Source organism: Giraffa tippelskirchi, chromosome 12 (assembly GCF_054371585.1).
Source record: "Giraffa tippelskirchi isolate mGirTip1 chromosome 12, T2T-mGirTip1v1.2.pri, whole genome shotgun sequence".
Taxonomy (NCBI): Eukaryota; Metazoa; Chordata; class Mammalia; order Artiodactyla; family Giraffidae; genus Giraffa; species Giraffa tippelskirchi.
Window position 1 is genome coordinate 20,338,156 of NC_137286.1, and position 22,546 is coordinate 20,360,701.

Consider the following 22,546-nt stretch of genomic DNA (forward strand, 5'->3'; position numbering starts at 1 on the left):
ACAATAATAAGAAAATAAGAGGAAAACAAAAGTATTACCCTTTGTATTTGAGCACAGTGTAAACACTGATTCTACTACAAATGTGATATTGCAGCTCACTGAATCATGTCCCAGTGGACATGACCTATTTTTTCATCACATTCTGGAAATCCCAAAGAAACAGCCATCCACTTTTTCCTTTTATCTAATTCATTCTAACAGATTTACCCCCTATCTGTGTGTATTGATGTTGTTTCAGTGTTCACACACAGCTTCCTGGTGGGCTGGGGCAGTGTACTTCTAATTCTTCCTTGTACAATATTTTCCCCATCATATTTTAAGTCCCACAACCACACAAAGGCTGTTTGATTGATTTCTGGTGCATAAAGCCAAAAATCAGTCACCTACCCCAACTACCTGTGTATAACTCTTTTCAATTTTCATTTTCACATAGCTGAACAAAATGCTTCTGAGTAAGAAGTAGTATTTCAATAATTCCTCCTTGATAATGAATAATATTTCAATGAATCCCTCCTTGATATGGCCATTTAATTATTTTTCTTGTTATAAAAAATTCATCAATGATCCAGCCTTCTATGTATCACCAACCACTTGACACCCAATGGTAATATAAACTGCTCTTTATTAATTTTATGCATAATTAAAATTTCATTTGAAAGCACCAGATTATAAAGATGAGGAAAGTTAAAGCCAGACAAATTTGAAAGTAGTAATAATTACACTACCATTTTCATCTGAAATGAATGAGAAAGCTAAATACCTTTTTAAAGATTTCATTAAATCAAGTTGTTAATGAAAAGTGAACAAAGCTAAAGAAGAATCTACCGTTGGTAGTGAGGACAGAGGCAACCCCAGAAGAGGTTGCCAAACAATTTAGCCGTTTACGTGCAAACACCCAATGAGAAATCAGTAAGATTCATACATTTAAAACAAGTCTTGCCCCATATTTATCAGTGTCTTCGTAAACATGGCAACAGCAATCAGAGAATTCATTTTTTACTTTTTTAAAATTGGTACTAAAATATGTAGACTCAATTTATAAATTTTAATATAAATATATTATGCAAAAAAAGATCAATAAAATTGAATTTTGTAATGAAAATATTTACTAACTGAAGTCTTTATTGACATTTAGCTTTAAGATGAGGTGTTAGCATAGTACACTTTTTACTGATCAATAATTATTTAGGATAATTTCACTGTTTTGGTTTGTGTGTTTAAGTAGCTCATAAAAAGATAAGCTTCATCTGCTCATTCAGAAATGTTAGACTTGTTGAATTATGTTATTGATCACTGGGAGAAAGTCCGGTACCTTCAGGTACATTAACATTTTAAGTTCACTAAGGAGTCAATAGAAAATTACAATAGGGCTTTAAGTAAAATGTTGGATGACAGGTGGCTAGGTCAGCATTTCCACCTTTAGGCAAATTCATGCCCTTGGTCACCTTCACTTAAGTTGTTTTGGAAGAAATCACCCATTTGTTTTCCATGCACACTAGTGAGAAACTGAAGAATAAGAACTAGGACACAATCCATAATGGCATTCATCCATTCTCATGTGAACTTACATTTGCCTTTATTTTAAGTTACAGTAGCCTTGTTCCCTTATGTGTTGAATAAATTGTTGTTCTTCCAGAGTTAGAAGAACTCTTTTAGGTCAACAAGGTGACATTTCCCAAACTAGAGTAACAAATTATTTAATGGATTCTGGTCTGCCTAAAAAAGTTAATATAGATGATTTTTTTTTTTTTTGCTTCTCCCTTTAACAGAATATGGCCTGAGATCATTGTGGTTTGTTTCATTCTAAAACAAGGAAGAGCTGACCATTTTTTACCTGTTAAATATTACAATTAAGATGGAAATATTTTATTAAAAATAAATGTGAAAACTTGGGGGAGAAACAATGACTCTGTGTTTCTAAAATCCTAAACTGCAACGCTCAGGTCTGTGTATATGGCTCAAAATATCACTTGGCAACATGAAATAAAAATAGCAATTGTAAGTTTACAGGCTATGCCTATAATTTTCAAAAAAATATTTAAAAAATCACACTGGTTGACAAGTGTAGAAAAATAGGCAAAAAAAAAAAGCAGAAAAAATCTATCAAGTCATGTAAGAGTTCTGGCCTCATAACTTAAAGATTAATAAAAAAATGTTTGTAAGGCAAAGAATAGGGGGAGAAAATATATGAGATGAAGAAAATTGAACAAGAAATATTCCTTCGTATACGTCTTGTAATTTTACAGCTGTATCTAGAATCATAGAACTTATACTGCCCAGGTCGTTGACATTTTTCAGATAATAAACTAAAAATAGAGTAGGTGTGAGGCCAACAAACATCTTCAAGTCAGTAACCAGATTTCTGGCTGGTGCTATTATGTTTCCCCCCCTCCATTCCTTCCTCTTGTTCTGATCAGTGTGGCCAAGCTTTGTTACTGTAAAAGCTCTTAAGAAATAAGCACTATCTACCATAAGGAACCTCAAACTGAGTTAAGGAGATGCATAGAAGATTAGTGAATGGCTATACCCACAGATCCAGGCATCATTTTTTGGCAACCAAGTCAATATAAGTTTTCATAAATAAGATTTTTCTGTTGATTCTCTCACTATGAAAACATTGGCTTTCATTGTTAGAAGCAATTTCGTCCAATTTCTCTCTACATAGGAAATGCTATAGAGTTCATTCATGAATAAGCTCATAAAGACAATGCACTTTTCTCATAAAGAAATGCACTGTACAAGCTAGAAGAAGAAGCAAAGAGCAAACACATGCCGAGGAGAAAGGAGCTGGCCCAGCAACATAGCTCGATGCTCTCCAAACTGTGGTTCCACCCTACTTGTGTAAGAAATAGCAGCCTCAGTGGATGCTGGCACCTTCATCTTGCATGACCTGGAATTTTATGCAAACATATGGTTCTGCATGATGCTCTTGAAGAAAAAGTAGAGGACTTGTTATCCCAGTTATCAAGTCTTAGTATAAAAGTATAGTAGAGAACTTCCCTGGTGATCCTGTAGTTAAGAATCTGCTTTCCAATACAGGGGACATGGGCTTGATCCCTGGTCAGGGAACTAAGATCCCAAATGCCATGGGGCAACTAAGCCCGTGTGTCACAGCTACTGAGCCCACACGCTCTGGAGCCCTCAGGCCACAATTAGAGGGACGCCTGAGCACCAAAGATCCTGAGTGCCACAACTAAGATCTAACACAGCCAAAAATAAATAAATAAATAAATAAAACTATAGTAGGTATGGTAATGTGGTTTTGGCACAGTCAGCTCAGTCACTCAGTTATGTCTGACTTTGTGATGCCATGGACTGCAGCAAGCCAGGCCTCCCTGTCCATCACCAGCTCCCAGAGTTTACTCAAACTCATATCCATTGTGTCGGTGATGCCATCCAACCATCTCATGCTCTGTTGTCCCCTTCTCTTCCCGTCTTCAATCTTTCCCAGCATCAGGGTCTTTTCCAATGAGTTAGTTCTTCACATTAGGTGGCCAAAGCATTGGAGTTCCAGCTTCACTGTCAGTCCTTCCAATGAATATTCAGGACTGATTTCCTTTAGGATTGACTGGTTTGAGCTCCCTGCTGTCCAAGGGACCCTCAAGAGTCTTCTCCAACACCAGAGTTCAAAAGCATCAATTCTTCAGCACTCAGCTTTCTTTATAGTCCAACTCTCACACCTACAGGTGATTACTGGAAAACCATAGCTTTGACTAGATGGACCTTTGTGGGAAAAGTAATATCTCTGCTTTTTAATATGCTGTCTAGGTTGGTCATAGCTTTTCTTCCAAGGAGCAAGCATCTTTTAATTTCATGGCTGCACTCACCATCTGCAGTGATTTTGGAGACCAAAAAAATAAAGTCTGTCACTGTTTCCATTGTTTCCCCATCTATTTTCCATGAAGTGATGGGACCAGATGCCATGGCCTTAGTTTTCTGAATGTTGAGTTTTAAGCCATATTTTTCACTCTCCTCTTTCACTTTCATCAAGAGGCTCTTTAGAAGTAGATGTTTTCCTGGAACTCTCTCGCTTTTTTGATCATCCAGTGGATGTTGGCAATCTCTGGTTCCTCTGCCTTTTCTAACACCAGCTTGAACAACTGGAAGTCCATGGTTTTGGCACAGGGGCAGATAAATAGAAAAAATATATTAAATCGTAGAAACAGACTCAAACATGTATGAACAACGGATGAAGGAATGCTCTGACATTACAAACAAGTGGATAAATGATGGATTTTGCTATAAATTATTCTAGGACAACTGGCTATCCATTTGAAGTCAAGATGGGGAAGAATATGGATGCTTATCTCCTTCCCACTGCCCTATGCACATATAGAGGAAAATCAGCTCTAGGCAGACTTAAAACCTAAAGTAAGAGGCAAAAGTACAAAACTTTTAGGAGAAAATATGAGATAATTTTTTTAAGACTTTGGGGTAAGAAATTTTAACAATCCACAAAATGCCCAAGCTATAGCTGAAAATTTTTCAACCAATCACATTAAGAAATTTTGTCCATCAAATACTATAAAGAGAGTGAAAATACAAGACACAGAATAGGAAGAAGATAGTTTCAATTAATATAACTGACAAAAGACAACAGTTCTATAGATAAATACATTAAGGTATATTCAATAAAACAACAGTGAAAATCAATGAACTGTCACTATATGCACAACACAAATCTCCAAAATAAAGCAACAAGTCAGGAAATTATCTATTAAGTAAGTTTCAATTTACCCAATGCTTACAAACAAGCAAAGGTAACATGGGATAAAACTATAAAGAACCCAGGTGGATGTTTATTATAAAAGGCAAGATAGTGGGGGATAAGGAGGGAATGGAATTGGGGAGGGACATAGAAGGGAACACCTAAAATACTGACAAAGGCTCTACTTATTCTGGATAAAGAATATATGGATAATCACTTTATTGAACCATAAATGCATGTATAGTTAATACACTTCTGTAAATGGAAAAGGTAAGTTACTTTTATCCTTATTTAGAATTTCTTATTTTCTGCAGGTTTGGGAAATAAGTAAGGTACTTAATTAAGAAAAGGTAATCTTCAAAATTGGAGAAGATAGGCTAAGACTATATTATATATATATGTGTTTGGCTTCGAACTGTCTTTCCAATAAGTCCTGGTTAGAAATTCAGTTTAATTCAACTCACCCAACATTTATTACACACATTTATTATTGTGTAGCTCTAGGAAAACAAAAATAAAAAGAGAGAAATTTTTTCCTAAGACAGGCCACCATACTTCTGGGGGGAACGTGCCACCCTATTCTTATCCCTGTTTTGTTTCATTTTAGTTTACAAATATGCCATTTGTATTAATGCCTGGACTTGTTCCATATGGGTATATTTTCTTAGATACTTAACTCTAAGTTCAGTTAGTATAACTGAATTGTCAGAAAAGTTATCAAATGTAAACTTGAAGGAGGATGGAAAAACTAGGACTAGAACCCAGTTCACTTGACATTTCTATCATGGTTTTTTAACATATGACAAACATTTCCTTGGAAAGATTTCCAGCTTGGTTAGAGTGTGTGTGTGTGTATGTGTATGTGTGTGTATATGTGTGTGTGAGTGAGTGAGAGACAGAAATATTCTTAATGTCTATATTTATGAGTTCCTTAAGGGCAAGGGATATATCTTCTTCATCTTTGAATCCACAAAATCTAGCAAAGAGTCTGATACTTTACTAGGATATAAATATAACATATGCATGGTTTTCATCCATTCAAATACATATGTTTTGATAAGTATTATGTATGTGTTTATACATGCATATGCATATATACATATATACATGTATATACATACACTCACATAAGAAAATCTGGGTAAATAAATTTGTATACATACACACAGAGTGAAATTATACAAATACAATGTGCAACTTTCTTTTGATTTTTATATACTCCAGATTATGTTAAGTGCTTTAACTGTACTGACTCCTCTGGACAAAGGACCCTAAAGGATGGGTACCCTTATTATCCCCTTTTGCAAATAAGGAAACTGAGACAGAGCCAATATGTAAACCCCGTCAATTCACTCCAGAGTGATGCTCTTGACTACTGTACTATGACAACTCATAAGAATGAAAGCTAAAATGTAGTGCAATTCAGTTTAATTCAACTCACCCAATAGTACCACTATTGGTCAAGTATTATAGTTAGCTCTACAAACACAAAAATAGAGATAGGTTTTTTCCTAAGACTGGCCACCAACACCCCATCAACATGTTTAGTTTCAGCTCCATTCTAGAATGGAGCTCTTTGCTCCATTCTAGCCATCTGATAGAGGCCTATCCTATCCAACTACACTATTTCATTCTCCTAGAACCAGTAATTGCTTTGGGAGTGAGCCCACAGATCATAGATCAGTGAGACCAATTAGAGTTATCTGGAGTTGATATACGGATGCTGGTAAAATGAAGTTGAAAGAACTTCCCTTCCCCTTGGCCTGCTAAATACAGAGGGTAAACAGGGGAGGGGAAAGTATGTGCATTTTCCCCAGAAAATGCTTATCTGCAGGAAAAAAGGATAAAGTCAGCATACAGTGGGAACAGACATAGGAGCTAGAGAGAGTGAGCAAGAAGCCCCACAATGCAGATTAATCCCTGGGATTCAGCCAAACTGAAAGCCCTTGCACTCCCCAATCGTTGTTTAGTTGCAAAGTTGTGTTCAACACTTTGCTATCCCATGAACTGCAGCCAGGCTCCCCTGTCCTTCACTATCTCCCAGAGTTTGCTCAAATTCATGTCCATTGAGTCAGTGATGCTATCTAACCATCTTATCCCCTGCCACCCTCTTGTCTTTTTGCCTTTAATCTTTCTCAGCATCAGGGTCTTTTCCATTGAGTCAATTCTTCGCATCAGGTGGCCTAAATATTGGAGCTTCAATTTCAGCATCAAGCATCAGTCCTTTCGGTGAATATTCAGGGTTTATTACCTTTACGATTGACTGGTTTGATCTCCTTGCTGTCCAAGGGACTCTCCAGAGTCTTCTCCAGCACCACAGTTCGAAAGCATCAGTTCTTTGGGGCTCAACTTTCTTTATGGTCCAACTCTCACATCCTTACATAACTACTGGAAAAACCATAGCTTTGACTAGACAGACCTTTGACAGCAAAATAATGTCTCTGCTTTTTAATATGCTGTCTAGGTTTGTCATAACTTTCCTTCCAAGGAGCAAGCATCTTTTCATTCCATGGCTGCAGTCAATGTCCACAGTGATTTTGGAGCCCAAGAAAATAAAATCTGTCACTGTTTCCACTTTTTCATCATCTCTTTGCCATAAAGTGATAGGACTAGATGCCATGATCTAAGTTTTTTGAATGTTGAGTTTTAAGCCAGCTTTTTCATTATCCTCTTGCACTCTCATCAAGAGGCTTTTTAGTTCCTCTTCACTTTCCAGTGTTAGAATGATATTATCTGCATATCTGAAGTTGCTGATATTTCTCCCAGCAATCTGAATTTCAGCTTGTGATTCATCCAGTCCAGCATTCCTCATGATGTACTCTACATAGAAGTTAAACAAACGGAGTGACAATATACAGCCTTTTGGTACTCCTTTCCCAATTTGGAACCAGTCCTTTGTTCCATGTCCAGTTCTAACTGTTGCTTCTTGACCTCCATACAAGTTTCTCAGGAGACAGGTAAAGTCGTCTGGTATTTCCATCTCTTTAAGAATTTTCCAGTTTGTTGTGATTCACACAAAAGCTTTAGCATAGCCAATAAAGCAGAATTAGATTTTGGTGTTTTTTTTTTTTTTTCTTTTGGATTACATTGTTTTCTCTATGATCCAACAAATATTGGCAATTTAATCTCTGCTTTCTCTGCCTTTTCTAAACCCAGCTTGTACATCTGGAAGTCCTCAGTTCATGTATTGCTGAAGCCTAGCTTGAAGGATTTTGAGCATAATCTTACTAGCGTGTGAAATGAATGCAGTTGAATGGGAGTTTGAACATTCTTTGGCATTGCCCTTCTTTGGGATTGGAATGAAAATTGACTCCCCAGTGAGTTAATAAACTGCTTTCTACTGAAGCTTGAAATCATCTTGTTCCTGTGACAAAAATAAACCTTAGGAGAGCATCTGCCTCTCTACTCAAGCCGGCAAGTCAGAAGACTAAATTACAATGTATTTTGGTTATGGATAAATAACTTAGTAAAGTAACTTTTCATTTTACTATCAGGATAAACACCAATCATGGATTTAACAGAATTACAGATAACTCATATTCCTTCTCTTGACCTATATAGAATACTATGATTTACAGAGCAGTAAAGGAGAGATTGTTTCCTCAATTTCCATAAAAGAAAAGGGAGCTGGGGAAGGTGAGCATTGTGAAGTGAAATTGTTCACATTTGGGAAAACTGTACTAGGCAAAGTTCAAGCTATCTCATATAATACTTTGTACTGATAAAAAATGAGATAAGAATACACATCTCAAAATAAAAATGTTATAGTTATAAACACAAGAAATTCAGAATCAGCCAGCTGGCCTGGAAAATGTTTTCAGGAAGAGAAAGCATTAGCTCAGATACCCCGGTCCCCTAAAAGGAGGAAGCTCAAGCCCCTACGCCAAAGCTGAGTTCTAAAGTGTTGGGTTAACAGGTGGGCCTTTGTGTTACTCCACACCCATGTTATGTACCCAAAACTTTCACCAAAATAATAGCAATTCAATATATCTTTGGAAACAAAGCTCATTTTTCCGAAGACTGTCCTCAACATAATATATAGAACAAAGATTTATTTTTGTTCTACCACTTGTTCAGTGGGAAATGTGTAATGATAACTGTGAGTACCTTCCTTTTTCCAGCTGCACTTGTTTCTTAAGTCGCTTGGGCAAAAAAAACATCTCTGGAAAGGCTAAGATCTGGGATGTTCAGCAATGCAGACTGAGACACTGGGACCAAAACAAAGACCTGTTTTTCAGACCTGGAGCTCTGAATCAGAGCCAAGATTTGCATGGAGGGGCTGAGGCAAGGACCCAGTGTACTTGTTCCCTATTGCGGCTATAACAAATCACCAAAATTCATTATCTTACAATTCTGGAAGTCAGAAGTTCTAAAATTAAGGTGTTGGCACAATTTTGCTACTTCTGCTGGCAGTCAGGGCTTCGTTTCCTTGTCTTTTTGGCTTCTATGAGGACCCTTGTGACTGCATTGGGTCCACCTGGATAACAAGTATTCACAGATTCTGCAGATTAGGATGTGTACATATTTGGGGACAAGGGGTGAATTATTTCATTTACCGCACATAGATTTGTGGCCCCTTTACTGAAACTTATCCCAACTAAGACCAAGATATGAGTTGTGGATCTAAGCTGGACTGGGAGTCAGTCCACCTGTAGTCAGGAAGAAAAGGAGGGAGGGGTTGGAAACCAAATGAAATTCAGTGAGTATAGCTGTAAATTCAGTGTTAAATTGCTTTTAGCCTCCAGCTTGCTAAAATGGGTTATTTTTTAGGGTTATGTTGCATTAATTTTTTAAATAAAATTATGCAAAGTCATTTTTACTGTCTGGCCAATATATACTGACATTCAATTTATGGCATAATAAAAAAAGTAGATTTTGAAATTATCTAGACTGGATTTTTCAGTCTCAGTTCTTATATTTATAACTGTCATCTTGGGCATTACATACACTCTCTCTATTTCCATGTCCTCATTTGCAAAGTGGTGATCATTTCTACCTCATAGGATAATTCTGAGGATTAAATGCAATAATTATGTAAAGTGTTTACTTAGCACACTGCCTGGCAATTTAGCAAGCATATAGTTTCAGCCCTTCTTTGAAGCACGTGAGCCTTCTGGTTTTTTGGCAGAAATCACATTTTAGAAACTGCCTGAATATTGATTGTTAATCAAGAAGCTCTGTTTTTCTTTTCTGCTTTTAAAGTCCTCTTTTCTTGAAAGTGCGAATATCTATAAATATACTTACTTAAATTTTTCTTTCCCCTCTGCATTAGAGAAGTTCTAACTCCAAAATTATTGGTGCAACTCACCAGATAAATGAAAGTTCGATTACAATTAGTTTGAATAGGATATTTATGCTTCCTTTTTAAAAACTAAAACCAACATCTAGCATTTAAATTGGTAGAATGACTGGATTTTGATGACTACAATGATATTGGTTCACCTTCAGAAACACTTTCTAGTTCTTTAAAGAATCCCTGGGGAAATATACTGACAACTTCCTGCAGTCCAGTTGTTTGACTGGCTTAAATGCCTCCCACATCCCCAGTGGTTTGGGAAATCTGTTATTTCCAGAAGCCTTTTGTGTTATGTCCTTGCTTTAACAAACTGAAGCTTCCTTGTAAAGAAAAGAACACATTGTATGCTTACAGTGAAGCTATCAGCAACCTTCTTAAGATTTTAATCTTAAAGAAAAATGTTCTTAAATATTTTAATCTTAAATATTGCCTTCAGCAACTTGAAAACTTACGTGTTGAAAATGAAATTATAAAACTTCAGCTGGTCTTGGTGGATAGCTGCTTTGAGTTCAGTTTAGAGTCCACAGCCATGGATGAATGTTTTTTTCAGAATACTGAAGCCTCTTATAGGGATCTATTGCTATTTATTGTAATATAAATTAATAACTCCGGGAGACAGTGAAGGACAGTGAAGCCTGGCGTGCTATAGTTCATGGGGTTGCAAAGAGTCAGATACAACTGAGCAACTGAACAACAACTTCGGCACTGCTGTTCATTCTACTAGATTTTGAATGGCATATATTACAAGTGTCTGTATTGTGCTTCCTTGACTCGCCAAGAAGGACACCAACACAGTTCTCTAAACAATGATCTTCTCTGCACAATGATCTAGGGTTTGGCATATCTGAATGAGCTTTTACTTTTTTGATGAATATACATATCTGCTTTTCTTACCCAAATGGTTAAAGCATTGGTATGTATTGAAAACTCCTCCTTTGACTTGAGAACGTTAGCGACACAATTTGTTTTGCTGGATCCTTTTCCTGGATCATTAAAATGATCAAGTGTAGTTCAGTTGAGAGGCAAATAAGAGTCCTTTGTGGGAAATCCTCCATAATAGAAGCTTACACAGCATATGAAAAAAAAAAAATCCCAAATGTTCTCTGTTGAGACAGATGGTGAAACTATTCAATGTAAGCCACAACGCCTCCATTTGTAATATTTAAACATCTGAATAGTGACTGATGGGGCTTCTTTAGTAATACAATCATCTCATAAAAAGTCTTGCTCTTAAGTATCATAGGAGTAGAAAGAGACCTTATTTTGCTTTGTGTTTGGCCCCCTACATAGTCAATAACACCACACTCCAATACACCTTCAGTACATTGTTTTACTGAAAAATAAAATGAATGTCTCACAGCATGTGAACTCTAAGCAGAGTAATATAAAACATCAAAATTTTCAGTGGGCCCCAAAGCAGACATTTGAGGTCTGCTCAAGTTTTGTTGTGGAGGTTGGATTCAATTGTTTGCCAAGACTATTTGAAAATGAATTTATGCTGCCAGCTGCTGCCCAGCTTTTATTGCCAAATAAAACACTCTACCTTATTATAACTAAAAATTGACATAAATAACCTCCCCTTCTCCTGTAGCCAATCCAATAGGGAGGTAGCAAAAAAGGAAAAAGTTAAAACAAAAAGTCAAGGGAAAAGAGAAGCTCAAGACCATGACGTTGCAAAATTTGGGTGCTGAAAATAGAAGCATGCAATTCAGCGAATCAGGCTAAACGCAACCTTTGCTTTTGTTGTGGGAAAAATGGTTTAAAAATGGAGATTTTACTAATACAATATTGTCGCTTTTATTTATTTTGGCTTCATTTATAGAAATAAGTTTCTATAACTTATTTGAGTTATAGAAACTCAAATAAGTTAAAATCATATCTCACATGATGGCTACTCAGTAAAATGCATAACTTTTGAGGAAGTTAAATTGGTCCATCAAGGAAAGGTGAGTTTCTTGTCTTGTAAAAGAAAACTTTAGTGATATATATATTTGTGTGTGTGTGTGTGTGTGTGTGTGTGTGTTTGTGTATTTGCGCTTAGTTGCTCAGTCGTGTCTGACTCTCTGTGACCCCTTGGGCTGTAGCCCACCAGGCTCCTTTGTCTATGGGGATTCCTCAGGCAAGAATACTGGAGTGGGTTGCCATGCCCTCCTCCAGGGGATCTTCCCAATACAAGGATCGAACTCAGGTCTTCTGCATTGCAGGCAGATTCTTTACCATCTGAGCTACCAGGGAAGCCCAAGAATACTGGAATGGGTAGCCTATCCCTTCTCCAGGGGAACTTCCTAACCCAGGGGCCTCCTGCATTGCAGGTGTATTTTTTAATCAGCTGAGCTACCTGGGAAGCCCTCTTTTTTTTTTTTTTAACTATAGTCTGACTCTCAGTCTTGCAGAATAAGAGACTAAATTTTGTATACCTGTGCACTCAAAGGTGAACTGACAATTAACCAAGCTTGCAAGGTAATGATGTCAACCCAGAACACTTGCATATGCAAGACCAGCCTATCTTTCTCCAGAACCAGAATTACATGGGAAATAAAATTATAATCATATAGTTAATTTAGTAGTTAATTAATTATTAATAGCTGTTACAGGAACAAAAATCCTTAAAAATGTTAATTCTCTATCTGTTGGAACAATGATATTGGAAGTCAATTAATTGTTAGAAAGTTGACTATTAATTCATATTACTTAGGGTACAGGCTAATACATTATATCAGAGAAAACCTGTCAAAAATCTAGAAACCATAAAAACCTAAACCAGATCAGTAAAATTGTATTTAATGAGAGTTTCATATGCTCTAAAGAATAGTTCATGAATTGGGAGTCTTCAAAAGCTGAGAAGTAGTTCAGAGGCATGATGTTACAGGATGGCTTATAAAGTGAAAATGAGGAGTGGCTTAACACTGGCAATGATTGGTTGTTACAGTGTGGGTTCTAGATGGTGGGAAATTGGTTAAAAGTGATTATCTTCCTTCATTTTAGGAAGAAGACAAGTATATTTTATGATTATCAGAGTCATCTGTAAGAAATAAGTTTATTTTCACTTATGTTGATGAAATAAACTAGATTTAATTTTGTTTACACAGCTCAAATAGTGTTGTCTGCTTGGGGTGTTTCAAGTCTGGTCTCCATTTTATTTTACTTTAACAAATGCCAGAATACCATGGCTTTCACATAGCAGCCCAGAACCAGACAGGCTACTCTGCTCCAGAGGCAGAGAGACCCAGATTCTGCCATGGTGGCATTCCATTATCCCTCGAGGCTGCCCTTGTCCACATGGACAGAACTGTCTCACAATAACTCACATCCTCCGACTGGAGGCAAGTGGGCAAGGGGGAGGGGGCAAAGATGTATCATTGCTTTAAAGCTATGATCAGGAGTCTCACATGCTCTGATACGTGAAATACTCTGATATGTGAATACTCCACCCACATTATTGTTTTAAAGCTATGATCAGGAGTCTCACATGCTCTGATACGTGAAATACTCTGACATGTGAATACTCCGCCCACATTTTATTGTCCTGAATATTGTAACATGACCAACCTCCAGAGAAACTGGAAAATGTAGTCTCTAAGGAGGTGGCTGTGTCCTGCTAAAACTCAGCCATGGAGCAGAGGTGAGCAGATCTGTTACTCAAAGGATGGTTTCTGCCAGAGTCTGCTATCTAAACAAGGAAAGTTAGATGAACTAAATGCTTAACAGAATCAGGCTATTGTAAGCTAGTCCAGCTATAATTGGTATACACAATTTATAAGTATTTAATACATATAAGTATGTAATATATATAAATACATAAATACTCAGTCTGCTTCTTCCTCATTGATTTGTGAAGCCTCCTTTGACATGAAACAGGTATAATATATAAACTTCAACTGTTCCTACCTCTTGAGGTTGGTATGAAGATTACATCTCAGGTCTTACCTTTTTCCTCTAGAAATTCTTCCAGGCAACTCCTAGGTTCCTTATAGCCCAACATACACTTCTTTATGGGCTTCCCAGGTGGTGCTCGTGGTAAAGGACCCACCTGTAAATGCAGGAGACAGAAGAGATGTGGGTTCAATCCCTGGGTGGGGAAGATCCCCTGGAGGAAGGCATGGCAACCCACTCCAGTATTCTTGCCTGAAGAATCCCATGGACAGAGGAGCCTGGCTACAGTCCATAGAGTCGCACAGAGTTGGACACAGCTGAAGTAACTTAGCACACACGCATGCATCCTTTATTCATAAAGGCATCATGCATCCTTAAGATCCTTGCTTATTTATCTGCCTCTGCCATTAGCCTATGAAACCCAGTGAGAACAAACTTTTAAGTTTTCTTGTTTACTCTTTTACCTTAACTCAGTATGTGACACATTATATAGACCAAAATATTAGTTAACTGACTGATTCAGGTGCCAACCTGGTCCACGGAGGCAGTTTATGGGGTGGGGGAGGCACATTCCTGAGCATCCAGAGGCAACGGAAGAAAGGAGAGGATGCTGAGAGGTTTTCAGAGAGTGGAGCACATCTATTTCCCAAGCTTGGTCAGAAGCTCCATGACTGTGGATAAGTAAAATTAAGGAAGAGTATCTTTAGATGAATATAATGAGGGAAAATTAGGAAACAGTTGAGCTTCGTAAGTGATCACAAACAATTTCTATAGCTGACCCCCGTTCTTTTATTGAGAGTAGTACTTGAGGCTAGTGCTAACCCCTCCCCCATCACGTGAGGAGATTGTGGGTGGAGGTGAGCTCCACTCCTATTCTAGGAAGAGCTTTGCAATTTTTCACTTGTGCTTATGATGTACACAAGATGAACCTGAGGATGGGCTTCAGATTGGCAGTGTGTCACTTGGCACACTGGTTGTACATCTGCAAGGGAAAACATCACTGCCAGTTGTATTTATAACCACACAGAAGACGCATCACTGTGGAACCTGGCTGGCATGGCTGTGGCTTGGCATATGGGCCATCAGGTATAAAACAAGTGATCGGGTACTTCTGGGGTTATCACTATGGCTGTTCAGTTCTTTTAAAAATTCCTTGTATTTCAGAGGTCTTCGAGGACTGAAAGCTTCTACAGACATATTTTTTTATCCTCTTCTCCCATATCAAAAAGAATCCAAGTTTTGAAGAGAAGATAGTAGTTTTATCCCATCCTCTCAGAAACTCCATGTGGGAAGAAATTAACAGGGAGGTAGAGTTTAGTGAAACACGTGGGGATTTTTTTTTACCACCCTCAGAGCTGTCTAAAATGACAGTAAACTAACTGTCTCTCAAATATTGAAATTCAATCACTTTCAGCAGAAGAGGAAAAGCTAGATCTTAGATTTCAGCAGTGATTTGGGATAGAGAGGACATGATGACCTCTAAATTCTATTCTGATTATAAAATTCTATGATGTAACATTTTCTTGATGACTCAGAGGAACATGATGAATGTCAACGATTGCACCGCACAATCTGCTGTGAGGGCCTCAGGGTCTGAGGTGAATTCAGCTGCATTGTCTATAACGCCTTGCTCCAGGCTTGGGTGCTTTTGCTGTCAGTTTGTATCCTTCTGCCCCCAGATTGATTGATTATATTCTTTGTAGCCAAAGATGGAGAAGCTCTATACAGTCAGCAAAAACAAGACCGGGAGCTGACTGTGGCTCAGATCATGAACTCCTTACTGCCAAATTCAGACTGAAATTGAAGAAAGTAGAGAAAACCACTAGACCATTGAGGTATGACCTAAATAAAATTCCTTATGACTATACAGTGGAAGTGAGAAATAGATTTAAGGGACTAGATCTGACAGACAGAGTGCCTGATAAACTATGGACGGAGGTTCACGACATTGTAAAGGAGACAGGAATCAAGACCATCCCCAAGAAAAAGAAATGCAAAAAAGCAAAATGGCTGTCTGAAGAGGCCTTACAAATAGCTGCGAAAAGAAGGGAAGCAAAAAGCAAAGGAGAAAAGGAAAGATATACCCATTTGAGTGCAGAGTTCCAAAGAATAGCAAGGAGAGATAAGAAAGCCTTCCTCAGCGATCAGTGCAAATAGAGGAAAACAATAGAATGGGAAAGACTAGAGATCTCTTCAAGAAAATTAGAGATATCAAGGGAATATTTCACGCAAAGATGGGCAAAATAAAGGAAAGAAATGGTATGGACTTAACAGAAGCAGAAGATATTAAGAAGAGGTGGCAAGAATACACAGAAGAACTATACAAAAAAGATCTTCACGACCCAGATAATCACGATGGTGTGATCACTCACCTAGAGCCAGACATCCTGGAATGTGAAGTCAAGTGGGCCTTAGAAAGCATCACTATGAACAAAGCGAGGGGAGGTGATGGAATTCCAGTTGAGCTATTTCAAATCCTCAAAGATGATGATGAGAAAGTGCTGCACTCAATATGCCAGCAAATTTGGAAATCTCAGCAGTGGCCACAGGACTGGAAGAGGTAAGTTTTCATTCCAATCCCAAAGAAAGGCAATGCCAAAGAATGCTCAAACTACCACACAATTGCACTCATCTCACACGCTAGTAAAGTAATGCTCAAAATTCTCCAAGCCAGGCTTCAGCAATACGTGAACTTCCAGATGTTCAAGCTGGTTGTAGAAAAGGCAGAGGGACCAGATATCAAATTGCCAACATCTGCTGGATCATCGAAAAAGCAAGAGAGTTCCAGAAAAACATCTATTTCTGCTTTATTGACTATGCCAAAGCCTTTGACTGTGTGGATCACAATAAACTGTGGAAAATTCTGAAAGAGATGGGAATACCAGACCACCAGACCTGCCTCTTGAGAAACCTGTATGCAGGTCAGGAAGCAACAGTTACAACTGGACATGGAACAACAGACTGGCTCCAAATAGGAAAAGGAGTACGTCAAGGCTGTATATGGTCATCCTGCTTATTTAACTTATATGCAGAGTACATCATGAGAAACACTGGGCTGGAGGAAGCACAAGCCGGAATCAGGATTGCCAGGAGAAATATCAATAACCTCAGATATGCAGATGACACCACCCTTATGGCAGAAAGCGAAGAAGAACTAAAGAGCTTCTTGATGAAAGTGAAAGAGGAGAGTGAAAAAGTTGGCTTAAATCTCAACATTCAGAAAACAAAGATCATGGCATCTGGTCCCATCACTTCATGGCAAATAAATGGGGAAACAGTGGAAACAGTGGCTGACTTCATTTCTGTGCTCCAAAATCACTGCAGATGGTGACTGTAGCCATGAAATTAAAAGACATTTACTCCTTGGAAGGAAAGGTATGACCAACCTAGACAGAATATTAAAAAGCAGAGACATTACTTCGTCAACAAAGGTCCGTTTAGTCAAAGCTATGGTTTTTCCAGTGGTCATGTATGGATGTGAGAGTTGGATGAGGAAGAAAGCTGAGCACCAAAGAATTGATGCTTTTGAACTATGGTGTTGGAGAAGACTCTTGAGAGCCCCTTGGACTGCAAGAAGATCCAACCAGTCCATCCTAAAGGAGATCTGTCCTGGGTGTTCATTATTAAGACTGATTTTGAAGCTGAAACTCCAATACTTTGGCCAGCTGATGTGAAGAGCTGACTCATAGGAAAAGACCCTGATGCTGGGAAAGATTGAGGACAGAAGGAGAAGGGGAAGACAGAGGATGAGATGGTTGGATGGCATCACCAACTCAATGGACATGGGTTTGAGTGGACTCAAGGAGTTGGTGATGGACAGAGAGGCCTGGCGTGCTGTGGTCCATGGGGTCACAAAGAGTCGGACAGGACTGAGTGAGTGAACTGAACTGAACTATCCAGACTGGTCAGTTAACAAGCTACATTTTGACTTCTTATCTAAACTGAAATCTTTGGCGGGCAAGAAGCAAATTTACTTTGAGTATATAGGGCAGGGCTTTGGCCTGAAGATTCCACCCAATGAATATTTTGTGATATTCAATGAATGATGAGTGATTACTTAGGATGGAACTTCCCAGGTGGCACTAGTGATAAAGAACCCACCTGCCAATGCAGGAGATGTAAGAGATGTAGGTTTGATACCTTGGTTGGGAAGATCTCCTGGAGGAAGGCACAGCAACCCACTCCAGTATTCTTGCCTGGAGAATGCCATGGACAGAGGAGCCGGGCAGGCTACAGTCCATAGAGTCACAAAGAGTTGGACATGACTGTAGTGACTTACCACAGCACAGCACACTCTTTATTTACCACTGCTTAGAAAGAATCCCCACTCCATGCATTCACCCCAAATCCAAGCCACAAAGATCCCTTGCCCTTGTCTGAGCAAAATACCTTGTGCTAGATTCTTCCTGTGGCTCTAAATTTCAACTGTTTCTTCCCTGTCTTTCCAATGCCTACTCAACAGTTAAGCTCCCATTTAAATATCATCTCCTGTGTGAAGCCTTCCTTGGGCATGATTCATTGCTTCTCGTACGCTCTCTTAGAATTTTATGCATACTTTTATCATGTAACTTTAATATTTTACCATAGCCATTTGTTCCCACTTATTTCTCTAGTTAACTCGGAGCTTCTTGAGGACAGTATCCTACCCCCAGTGCAATGACTGGCATATCATAGGTGCTCAGTAGACATTGAGTGGCTGAGTGACTGAACGAGGCAAATTAATGTAATGGAGAAAGCTCATGGATTTAAGGCATTTATCTCAGGAGGCATATCTGCTTGCTTTTTTATTCCCAACTTTGACATATCTCTAAAAATCTGATGTCTGAATTAACAGGTTATGTCATACTACAGTGAGATTAACGGGAGGTTCACACACTCACACACACACACACACACACACTCTTTCTCTCTCTCAAACACCCTTATTACATTTTAAATCTTTTCTAGTTTGGCACATTTCGAAAAAAATCATTTTTTATCACTTTAAGTGTTCTATTTCTATGAGATAAATGTATTGTAAAAAAGTCAATTCTATTATCATTTTAAAATGAAGTTAAAATTGTATTTTGAATTGTATTGTACTGTATAGAATTGTATAAGGTATGGTCTACAGAGAGTTTTGTGCTCTAAATGTGAAAGAATATGCAGCTAGAAGAGATTTATCCACAATGTAATAAGTTCTTGGAATCATTACTGTATAAATACATTAGATACGGGTCACAAAGTGCACAAATCAGGAATGCAAACACTGCCTCTTCCCATCACCCTGTCATCAAATCATTTCAGATATTTTATTCAAAGAACAATTTAAGAGTCAGTTATCGAGAAACAGTTTGTGTGTACCCCTTTGCTACAAGAAAATTGTAGAAAGTGAGCATGAAGCCCAAACCTTAAAAATCAGTCCTGTTAATTAATGACAGCTGTTTTCACATAAATTTGACTGTCAGATTCTGCCATTTTCCTGCATTTCTGGGAATTTATGAGATCATTTTTGGCACTTGAAATGTTACTGGCAATTCTCTCTTGGTAGGAGGAGGAGCAGGTGTAGCTAGTTTTTCAGCATCATCACACCCACCCTGGCTCACCCCTGCATCAACTCTGCAGTTTTCCTGAGCCAAGAGGACTTGGTGGACCTTGTCTTGGTGTTTGAGAACACCTGTAACGAAAGGGTGATTCTGTGTCACAGGCCAATGGAAGAATTTGACAAGAAAACAGGAGTTTCTACTCCTCCTTTACATGAACTACTTATTCCTAACCATGGATTTCCAGCAACACAAGACATTTCCAATTATATCAGAGAACAGTTTTTAAAACAAAACAAAAAACCATTTAAATTCAGTCTTCTTTTTCAAACTGAACTTTTAGGGCACTATTTAGAAAAGAGAATTGTGGCTTTGGATGAGAACAATACAATTCTAAAGACATACATTTGTACAGTAACAATCAATCTTACACAAGAAATATAATTTCTTGCCAATTGGCTTTGAATAGATTTTTCTCATATAACTAACTTTATTCACTTTGGAATGAGAAATCAAGTTGTTATCTTGCTTCTTTGAGTAATTTCAAGTCATTTGAATTGAAAAGATAAAATATCTTATAGGTTAGAGGGAGTCATTAACTTTTTAATAGTTTAGCAAAGTTGTAAATTGATTGATTGGGGCTTGGGATGAATTTTCCCAGGTTGATAATGTTCTACATGGGGTTGGTCCACAGACCTACTGAGAAAAAAGTTTTTAAAGTGTAGATGACATGAAATACCACTAGGTTTTATTAGGACCTAATTACTGTAAAGATTATGATTCCCTTACACATGATTCAAGATTATACATTGCCTTTTTCAAATGATACACATTTTGTCTACATCAAACAATTAAAATAAACCCTTTAGATTTTCTGACTACAAATAGTTTAGATAAGTATACACAAAATGAAGACAAATTCTTTCCATTTCTTGGACCATAACTTGCTGATGCCTTCAGCAGGGACTTAATCAGCCTACTGCATGATCAAGTACTGAGCACTCATACGTAACAATGCTTAGATAAAAATGGATCTTCAGTTCCACATTAGGATGTCTGGTGCATCTCACAATGTGAGACAAGGTCTGTTGCAGACTCAAATTCTCAGCACTTAAATTCAGTGATGACCATGCAAGCTTACACAGTGGGTGAAGGTGGCCATATTCAGAGTCTTAACTCTGGACCCACTAAACAAGAAGTAACAGGATGTCTGTGGCAGGTATCCCTGGATTAATGGTTGAGAAACCTGCCTACTAATTCTCTGTGTGATTTAGAATAAGTATCTGGACTTCATTATGAGTGTATTGGCACTGTGTGGATCACAATAAGCTGTGGAAAATTCTGAAAGAGATGGGAATACCAGACCATCTGACCGGCCTCTTGAGAAACTGTATGCAGGTCAGGAAGCAATAGTTAGGACTGGACATGGAACAACAGACTGGTTCCAAATAGGAAAAGGAGTACGTCAAGGCTGTATATTGTCACCCTGCTTATTTAACTTATATGCAGAGTACATCATGAGAAACGCTGGGCTGGAAGAAACAGAAGCTGGAATCAAGATGGCCAGGAGAAATATCAACAATCTCAGATATGCAGATGCTGCTGCGGCTGCTGCTAAGTCACGTCAGTCGTGTCCGACTCTGTGCGACCCCATAGACGGCAGCCCACCAGGCTCCTCCGTCCCTGGGATTCTCCAGGCAAGAATACTGGAGCGGGTTGCCATTTCCTCCTCCAGTGCATGAAAGTGAAAAGTGAAAGTGAAGTCGCTCAGTCGTGTCCGACTCTTTGCGACCCCATGGGCTGCAGCCTACCAGGCTCCTCTGTCCATGGGGTTTCCCAGGCAAGAGTACTGGAGTGGGGTGCCATTGCCTTCTCCGGATATGCAGGTGACACCACCCTTATGGCAGAAAGTGAAGAAGAACTAAAGAGCCTCTTGATGAAAGTGAAAGAGGAGAGTGGAAAAGTTGGCTTAAAGCTCAACATTCAGAAAACTAAGATCATGGCATCTGGTCCCATCACTTCATGGGAAATAGATGGGGAAACAGTGGAAACAGTGTCAGACTTTATTATTTTTGGCTCCAAAATCACTGCTGATGGTGATTGTAGCCATGAAATTAAAAGACAAAAATTAAAAAATTAAAAAAAATTAAAATTAAATTACTCCTTGGAAGGAAAGTTTGACCAACCTAGATAGCATATTTAAAAGCAGAGACATTACTTTGCCAACAAAGGTCTGTCTAGTCAAGGCTATGGTTTTTCTAGTAGTCATGTATGGATGTGAGAGTTGGACTGTGAAGAAAGCTGAGAGCCGAAGAATTGATGCTTTTGAACTGTGGTGTTGGAGAAGACTCTTGAGAGTCCCTTGGACTGCAAGGAGATCCAACCAGTCCATCCTAGGGGAGATCAGTCCTGGGTGTTCATTGGAAGGACTGATGTTGAAGCTGAAACTCCAATACTTTGGCCACCTCATGTGAAGAGTTGACTCATTGGAAAAGACCCTAATGCTGGGAAGGATTGGGGGCAGGAGGAGAAGGGGAAGACAGAGGATGAGATGGTTGGGTGGCATCACCAACTCGATGGACATGGGTTTGGGTGGACTCAGGGAGTTGGTGATGGACAGGGAGGCCTCGTGTGCTGAGATTCATGGGTTCGCAAAGAGTTAGACACAACTGAGCGACTGAACTGAACTGGGACAAAATTTCAGCACCTCTAAGAGCTCTTACCACACTTCTACAAGTGTTTTTCCCATTTCTTGGCTGAGCAGAGTTCCCTGGATCATTAAGCGGTCCATAGGCAATGATTCTAAAATAGAGCAGAAATGACTAAAGCATCAAACAATGGGTCCCATTAGCAAGTCTTGGCAAATGGGGAAAAATTCTAACCTGTAACCAGAGAGCCACCTGCAGATGTCAGATTGCTATTTATCTATTTCATAATTTCCACATGTAAAGTCTTAACCCTATTCTAAGTATCTAGTATTATTAATAATATAATGAGTCAATATTATTTAAAACAGATTTAAGCAAATAGTTAATACTCCTAACTTTACTGATAGAGTTACTCAATAGACAGCAGAAGTCAGTTTGATGGCTACCTAGATCCATTCTTTAAAAAAAAAATTCCATTTCACAACTCTACTTTATCAAA

The 22,546-nt window shown here is 38.4% G+C and overlaps 1 long non-coding RNA gene across 1 annotated transcript in view; it reads right to left on the reverse strand.

Annotated features, from left to right (window-relative positions):
* The window catches only part of LOC145528813 (uncharacterized), a 319,839-nt gene that overhangs the window by 81,564 nt on the left and 215,729 nt on the right, over nt 1-22,546 (reverse strand). Inside the window, exon 5 of the long non-coding RNA XR_014070717.1 lies at nt 13,932-14,034. This is a non-coding gene — a long non-coding RNA (uncharacterized LOC145528813). The remainder of the gene's footprint in view (nt 1-13,931; nt 14,035-22,546) is intronic.